The sequence below is a fragment of the Capricornis sumatraensis genome, chromosome 3 (assembly GCF_032405125.1).
Source record: "Capricornis sumatraensis isolate serow.1 chromosome 3, serow.2, whole genome shotgun sequence".
NCBI lineage: Eukaryota > Metazoa > Chordata > Mammalia > Artiodactyla > Bovidae > Capricornis > Capricornis sumatraensis.
Genome location: NC_091071.1, coordinates 114,548,806 through 114,557,215, shown reverse-complemented (window position 1 = coordinate 114,557,215; position 8,410 = coordinate 114,548,806). Strand labels below are relative to the sequence as shown.

Here is an 8,410-nt window from a genome sequence, read left to right as displayed (position 1 = left end):
TCCAGCCTCATGGTATTATTCCTGTTCCCTTGTTTATTCCTTTAGTCCTTGACCCTTAGTCCCTACACTCAGTGTGATTAACATCCCCTCAACTGGTCCCCTTGCATCTCCAGTGACTTTCAAAAAGCAACTCTAGCTATCCCAAGACCATGTCTCTTGGAACCCAGACTGTTCCTGATACCAATTTCTGCCCCATATTTTCTTTATGCCTAATTTGTCTGGTGTTGAGTCAGAAGCAAAGCCTTGGGAGAAAACCAACAAATAAAGACCTGAAGAACAGCCTAAGCTTTCATGTTCATCTCAGTAGCAAAAAGGACTAATCTCTGCTTTTTCATAGGTTAAACTCAATTAGTTGCCACATACCTTTCCCAGATTTTAACTATATGACTAGAGAAAAACTAAATTGCTTTCAGTAGTTGATATCAAGAAAATTATGTTCTTAGTTCTAAAAAATGATATGGTTATGATCAGTGCTGTCTATGATTAACATATTTTTTTTCTTTCTCTGATTAGTGCAAGTGTCATCACCAGCCAGTCAACAATAAAATCATTACACAATGAAGGTTTGATGATGATGATGATGATGTCATCTATTGAGCAATTACCAGGCACCCTTACAAGAACTTTAAATGTATTAACTTCATTGTCCTCTTCCCAGCCCCATGAAATAGCTACTATTATTAACCTCATTTCACAGATGAGTCAAGTTTAGGGCTCAGAGAGGTTAAGCAACCTGTTTCAGATCAAACAGCTAATCAATAGTAAAGCTATGTTTCTAATACAATGGCTCCAGGAAGCTTCTGTCTTCGGTATATTTATTTCCAGCTGGCACGTACCAATTCCTCAAATATTTATTGAGTTCTTACTGTGTGCTAGGTAGGCTCATTTTGTCTGGTGAGAGAAATAGAAACTAAGCAACTAATTATATACATAAGTATTGGAATTATGACTATGATGAGTGTTATAAAGAAGAAGTTCTGAGTGCTTCTTGGAGAAACTATAATGAAGAGAATGGATCTCCACCAGGGGGTCAGGAAGGGCCCTGAGAAAGTGACTTGTAAGCTGAGAGTCAAAAATAAGTAGAGGGAAGTAAACATGTACCATGGCAAAGAAGGAGCATGTCCAGAGCAAAGGTCCTGAGTCAGTAACCAGATTAACATTTTGGAAACCAAAAATATGAGATGATGGAGTCAAGTGAAAGTAAGAGGGGAGAGCAGGGTGGAATCCCAGATGAATTGTATAGATCTTCGGGGCTTCCCTGGTGGCTCAGACGGTAAAGCGTCTGCCTGCAGAGCAGGAGACCCGGGTTCGATCCCTGGGTTGGGAAGATCCCCTGGAGAAGGAAATGCCAACCCACTCCAGTACTCTTGCCTGGAAAATTCCATGGACTGAGGAGCCTGGTGGGTTACAGTTCATGGGGTCGCAAAGAGTCGGACACGACTTCACTTTCACTTTCACTTTCAGTTATGTACCAAAATAAATCTTTGGCTCTTTAAGAACTCTTGGTGGTACTATTGGATATTCTCCATCTGCCCCTACAAATGCTCTGTAACTTCCTCACCCTGTTCTGCACCCCGTGGAGATTGACTTGAATTGTCTATGCTAACAAGCTCCCATATGTTCTGGTTTTAGTTGCGGGTCAGCCCATGGGAAGCACATGCAGATCAGATGGAAGTGAGGAGGGAGGTCAGGGCATCTGTTCCCCAGCCTGACCACTGTATTTCTCTACATAAGACCATAGATATTATTTCTCTATCTACTGTATTGCCTCTCTATGGAACCTTTTAAGACATTTTATTTTACTAATCACTCCCAAGTGAAATGTGTTTGTGCACACTGTGTATCTGTGCTATACACATAAAATAAGAATCTTTTCACATGCCCCCCTCTCCCTGGGAGTGCTATCACTCCTACTGAGAAAGCTTGAGGGATACCTATTCCCTCACACTGACCTTTTAGCCCAGAGGATCATTGGTGGTGGCTCCCACTGTTGCGAGATTGGGGGTGCACCACCCTCCCTTGTTGGTTTCCCTTACTCCTGTCCACAGCAGTTTTGTTAAGTAACTCCTTTATTCAACTCCCCAGTTTACCATTTGAGCCATCTTTTCTTCCTACCAAAATGCTGACTGGTGCAAAGCCATTAAAAATCTCTAAGAGAGAGAATGGCATTGCCAGATTTGCACTTAAAATACATTGGTATTATGTGAAGTATTCACTGAAGTAGGGTAAAAGTAGGGGACCAATTCCAAGGCCATTAACATGGTGACAATGGCAGGCAATGGCATTCTAGTTACTCGAATAGATTTTTCAAATTTATCCAAATGATCAGTATCACTACATAAAACTAAAATCTCTGTATCAATTTTGATAGTAATGACCTCTAGAAGGAAAAACATGATGAGAGAATTTACCAATTCATATTATCACATAAGCATTTGTGATAAGTAAATTTACTTTTGTGATAAGCACATAAGTCAAACTTATAAGAGGCTGAGGAAGAAAGCAGGTGAAGTTTTCTCCCCTTTTGAGAATCATACCCATTTTTGGTATGGGAAGGGCTTAAGCTCAACTCTGTCTACACACAGAGTCATGAACCAGATGGATCCTCAAGCTCTTTAAGGCGCAAAGCCAGTTGTATATCCCCTCATAGTCTAAATTTAGGCACTCTAAATTTATATCTTATATAATATCAATCCATAGCCCTGCAGGATTTTTCATTATTTCTCCACTTTAGAGATGGGTAAACAAAGGTTAAAAAAGTAGGTAGTAACATTTGTAAAGTGAAACATATATAGATGGTGCTTTTTCTGGCTTAAAAGTCAAACTCATTGTATCTACTAAACAGTATTAAACTCAGCATGATCATATCCATGGGAAAGATAGTTATCATTAACAAATAAGTTGCATTTCTCATTCCAGTTCCATCTGATTGAAAGTGACAGCCTGGAATGCTGTATTGAGAATTGTGAGACTAGACCAGGCAACCTGGGAAAGATGCTATAACTGATTAGTGTTGTCTGTCACAGATAAGAGTGGGAAATGGGAGCATATATACTACTTATCCTCCATCTCTCATAGACTTCTGCTACCCATGGAGATATAAAAATCAATAGCTCTTACAGCATGCTTCCCCCCAGCCAGGTTGCCACTTGCACTGACTGTTCTCAGGGTTTTAAGTCTATCTGTAAATGTGATGTTACATTTTCAAACAGGTTTATTTCTATTATTCCACATGTGAGCCAATGAGCCCATAAGAATAATGTGTTAGAGCAATTCTCTTTCACTACTTGTCATGCATTCAGCATGTTGACATCTCAAGTCTCAAGGAGCTATTTTCACATCATATCACTGGGCCAAGGAGATATGGCCTGAATTTGTAGGGTTTTCCTGACTGCCCTCCCCTGCATATGTTCTAAGGTCTTTCATGGAATAAAGATTAGAAAGACAAACACTCAAAGCATAGTCACTCAGGACAGCATCTTAGGATTCTGTTGTTGTTCAGTCACTAAGTCATGTCCGACTCTTGTGACTCCCTGGACTGCAGCAGGCCAGGCTTCCCTGTCCTTCACTATCTCCCAGAGTTTGCTTAAATTCATGTCCATTGAGTCAGTGATGCCATCTAACCATCTCATCCTCTGCTGCTCCCTTTTCCTTTTGCCTTCAATTTTTCCCAGAATCAGAGTCTTTTCCAATGAGTTGGCTCTTCACATCAGGTGGCCACAGTACTGGAGCTTCAATCAGCATCAGTCCTTCCAATGAGTTTTCAGGGTTAATTTCCTTTAGGATTAACTGGTTTGATCTCCTTGCTGCCCAAGGGACTCTCAAGAGTCTCCTTCAATATCACAGCTCAAAAGCATCAATTCTTCAGCACTCAGCTTTCTTTATAGTCCAACTCTCACATCCATATATGACTACTGGAAAAACCATAGCTTTGGCTGTATGGGCCTTTGTCAGTAAAGTGATGTCTTTGCTTTATAATATGCTGTCTAGGCTTGTCATTGCTTTCCTCCCAAAGAGCCAGTATCTTTGAATTTCATGGCTGTAGTCACCATCTGCAGTGATTTTGGAGCCCCCAAAATCTGTCTCTGCTTCCACCTTTCCCCTTTCTTTTGTCATGAAATGATGGGACCAGATTCCATGATCTTAGTTTTTTGAATGTTGAGTTTTAAGCCAGCTTTTTCACTCTCCTTTTCACCTTCATCAAGAGGCTCTAGAGAGTGGTCATGTTTCTTCTTTTCTGGCAGAGGGACATGAAACCACCTATAAAATAGGACAGAAACACCATAAGTAAGGGTGGAAATTGAGAATGAAAATCACAATCATTTAATTCAAGCTAACTATGAACAAGTCTGTTACATCATGGACTATTCTCTGATATACCATTTATTCACTCATCAAGTCTATATGGTAGATCCATACAAAGTGCAAACAACTGGGTCAACAAGTTATCCACTAAACAGAAAGGAAACAGGAGAAAACATAAAAGCAGTGATAAAACCACACCGACTTCCTGACCAATTGAGTCACTGCTATCAGAATAAGTGGGACATGTTCACCAGTGGAAGGGACTGTGGCAGGCTGTACTGGTCCCAGAGACTGCACAGAGGGAGTAAGGGCTGCCCTGAGCTCTGAGGAGGGGCAGACACTGAATTTGTTCTGCTAAGACAATGGTGGCACTAGTGGTAAGACCTCGCTTGCCAGTGCAGGAGCTACAAGAGATGAACGTTTGATCCCTGGGTCAGGAAGGTGCCCTAGAGGAGCGCCTGGCAATCCACTCAGTATTCTTGCCTGGAGAATCCCATGCACAAAGGAGCCTGAAGAGCTATAGTCCACAAGAGGGCAAAGAGTCAGATATGACTGAAGTGACTTAGCATGCACGCACGCACACAAGACAAATTTACTGCAAAACGCCTTCTAAATTTCAAAATGTATCATGGATGAACCAAACACATAGTGGTCAACCCATGTCCCAAACATCAGTGCTTAGACTAGTTTCACAATAAAATGAGTACAGTCCAGTACCTACTTCAGAGGCAGTTTTAAGTGATGAAATGAGTTAATACAGTGCTTAATACATGGTAAGCACTCAATGTGTGTGTTAGTCATTCAGTCATGTCCGACTCTGCAACCCCATGGACTGTAGCCCACCAGGCTCCTCTGCTCATGGAGATTCTCCAGGCAAGAATACTGGAGTGGGTTGCTGTTACCTTCTCCAAAGGATCTTCCTGACCCAGGGATCAAACACCAGTCTCCCATATTGCAGGCAGGTTGTTTGCCATTTGAGCCACCAGGAAAGCCCCCAAGCACTCGATAATATTAGCTTATTATTACTATTATTGTTTCTGGTATAACATGATATTCACAATGACAACTATCCAACTCCTAATGATATTAAAAGTATTGGTACATCTCAGGTTACTAAATGTCTTCTATCTTCAACTGCATTTTCTTTCTTCCTCACCTCTGCTCTCTGCTGGTAGGTATATCCCCATTCTATAGATAAGAAAAGTGACACTCAAATAGTTGAAGTGGACTCCAGTCTGGGTCTCTCTGCTGCCTAGCCTATTCTATGAATTGATGATGGAAAATTAGGGCATGATTAATTTTATGCATCCCCAGCCATGACTACTGGATGGCAGGAATTTCTCCACACCACTCAGATTTTACCTGGGATAGCCCAAGCAGGATTTAGCTTTAAACTCTCCATCTTGGTCTTCCACATTCTTCCTGCTTTCTCCTCGTCTCTCTCACCTGGTGGTCAGGAGCAGTGGAGCCAACTCCAAGCTCATATCCCGACTCTGCCTTTTAGCATCTGTGTGAGTTTGGGCAAATGACTGAATGTCTCATTGCCTCAGTTTCCTTATCTCCAAAAGGAATAATAATGATGGTGATAATGCTGAAAGCTCCCATCAGTGGTTGTTGGGAGATAGCTTAGTTGTTCAGGTGTAACCACTCTCCTGGGGTACTTTCTCTAAGGTGGAGATGGGGTAGAGATGGAGCATGTGGCTCTTCTCCTCCAACCGTGCACCTTTCCCCTGTATTCTTTTTCTGACTACCACTTCCCATTTCTTCACCATCTGCCAACCTCAGCCGTCCCTGGGGCCTGCAGGAGCCCTGCATCCCTCCCACCCAGCTGCTGGCAGCATCTTTTTGAAACCCCTCAGTGTTTTCAACCTCATATACTTTTGGCCTCTGTCCTGTCCTGGTCCCACTATAGCTATCTACCCTCAGTGAGGTGGAAAAAAAAAAAAAAAAGTCTGAAACAACCACCACAGCAAGCAAACAACAGTTCCTCCAGCCTCCTGGATGCACTCCTTATCTGCTTTAGTTTCTTCCCATGATCCTGGAGACTTTTGGTTTCTGGCATGTCCCCTGGTCCTTCTGATCTCATTGTTTTCCTCTCTTCTGGGTTCAACGGTATTCTCCTCCTCAGAGATGGGTTGAGCCTCATCCCATGTCCTCTCAACCCTCTCTCATTTCTAACTTTGTCTTTTCAAGGTATGAGCACCAGCGACACAGAGCTTGTGGGTGGTGGAGGCACCTGACAGGAGCAGGTTGAGGTCACAATTTCTTACATTCCTATTTCATGAGGAGGAGTGAAGGAGGAAGAAGGGTTGGGCAAGTGCAGGGTCATGACCACCACAATAATGGAATCATCACAAATTAATTGGCATCTATATTAATTAATTTTAACCTTTAGTTTAAATTCTTTAATTTTGATTTTTTGAGCTTTATAGAAGTTTTTAGTAAATGTCCCATTTGCCTCACCCTAGTCCATCATGTACTACTAGCTTTGGAAACATACAGAGTGATTAAAATCATTCTGCTTCAGTTTTCCCACTTGTAAATGGGTATCATACAGTCTTTTCCAACGAGCTCTGAGAATCAGGTCTAAATGGAGAAATGTATCTGGAAACTTAGCAAAGTGCCCAGAGCATTGCCAGTGCTCCAGAAATGTTACAGTTATTATTATATGCAGAAGTGGAACCGCCATAGCTAAGTTCAGCCTCATATTCAGACTACCTTCAAATATCTTCAGAAGACTCCTTTGCAGTCTTTGCTCTTTCTTCCTCCTCCAACCTCCCCTCAAATGTACCTTATCCCAAGAGTGATTCCAGCCACCTAGCAACATTTAACAGAACTAAAATCTCTTCAAATGAAAGTGTTGACATTTTTAATATTAACCAAAATTGCATATGGCAGGGCCTGCAAGGCTAAACTTAAGACTCTCCAACTTCAAACATCACACATTTTAATCCACATCTTTGGGAAAAATCACCACTAAAATCACCGTGTTGAAAATCCATGGAAAGACCTTATGGTTTGGAGGTGGCTGTGGAGGTTGAGAGTTGCAGGAAGGGGTGGGAAGTGAATCCCAGAGCATCCATCATCTTGGAAACAATAAAGGCAGTTTCAACTATCAGCTTTCAATGTAACTGTCCTCCAAACCTGGAGAGAGGCCATCATGGAAGACTTTTTCACTTGTCAGTCAACTGAAGCTTTTCAACTGAATTCACATTGGAATCATCCAACACCCCAGCTTGACTATTATTTCCCACTATTTCCCCACTGGAAGGGAAGCTTAATTCACTTGTTTCTGATTCATTTATACCCAACTCATCACAATGGTATATTGAGAGAGCTGTTGGAGCATCAGAAAAATTCCATTCCTTCTTTCATTTTTCTTGTTCTGCCTCCTCAATCCCCATTTCCCTCACTGTGTGGACATGGACTCTTCCTTTGGCCAGTCGTAAATTACCTCCACTCCAAATGTTGCAGTTGAATTCCCTGCTCCCAACTCAAGATATGTCTATGGGCTTGTAATTTGGCAAACATGGGTTCTTTCATCCCTATAAACTGAAAATCCAAACATATCTTTTATAGAAACCCCATACCTATAGACCCCCACTCCTGCTACCCCCTGCCCTGCTGCAGCCATCAGGCTGATATGAAATAAAACAGATGTGCTCAGAAAGGCACTGGTCCTCCCCCACCCAACCCAGCTCCCTGGAACCCACTGCCGGCTCAGTTACTTCTACGATGCAGGCCAGCAAATGCCAGAGCTCAGGGCTTTTCCATTGTGGGTCGTGCCGGAAGTCCACTGGATGTCATGTGCAGGATCAAATGACAGCTGCCAAGAGGTTAAAAAATATTCACCCCAAAGCTCTTAGAGTAGTTGGATAAGTGGGTCAAAGGTAGAGAGACATAAGAACACATTAAAATGGACATCTTAAAGCCTGCGATTTGTGGCAGTCAGAGCTCATCTACTCAACAAATATCTTATTTAAAACTAGTTGAGTGTGTATGTCTGTGTTTGGATTTTTTTTTTTAATCCTGTTCTCAAAGACCTTTTAACATATCAGACACATACCCTTCCAGGAATAAGTTATCAGTTTCATAGCTTGACCAT

The 8,410-nt window shown here is 42.0% G+C and overlaps 1 non-coding gene across 1 annotated transcript; it reads left to right on the top strand.

Annotated features, from left to right (window-relative positions):
• The first annotated feature begins 1,255 nt into the window (after positions 1 to 1,255).
• TRNAC-GCA (transfer RNA cysteine (anticodon GCA)) lies at positions 1,256 to 1,327 on the top strand. Its single transcript has one exon. It is a non-coding gene; the product is annotated as a tRNA-Cys (tRNA).
• Positions 1,328 to 8,410: the final 7,083 nt, after the last annotated feature.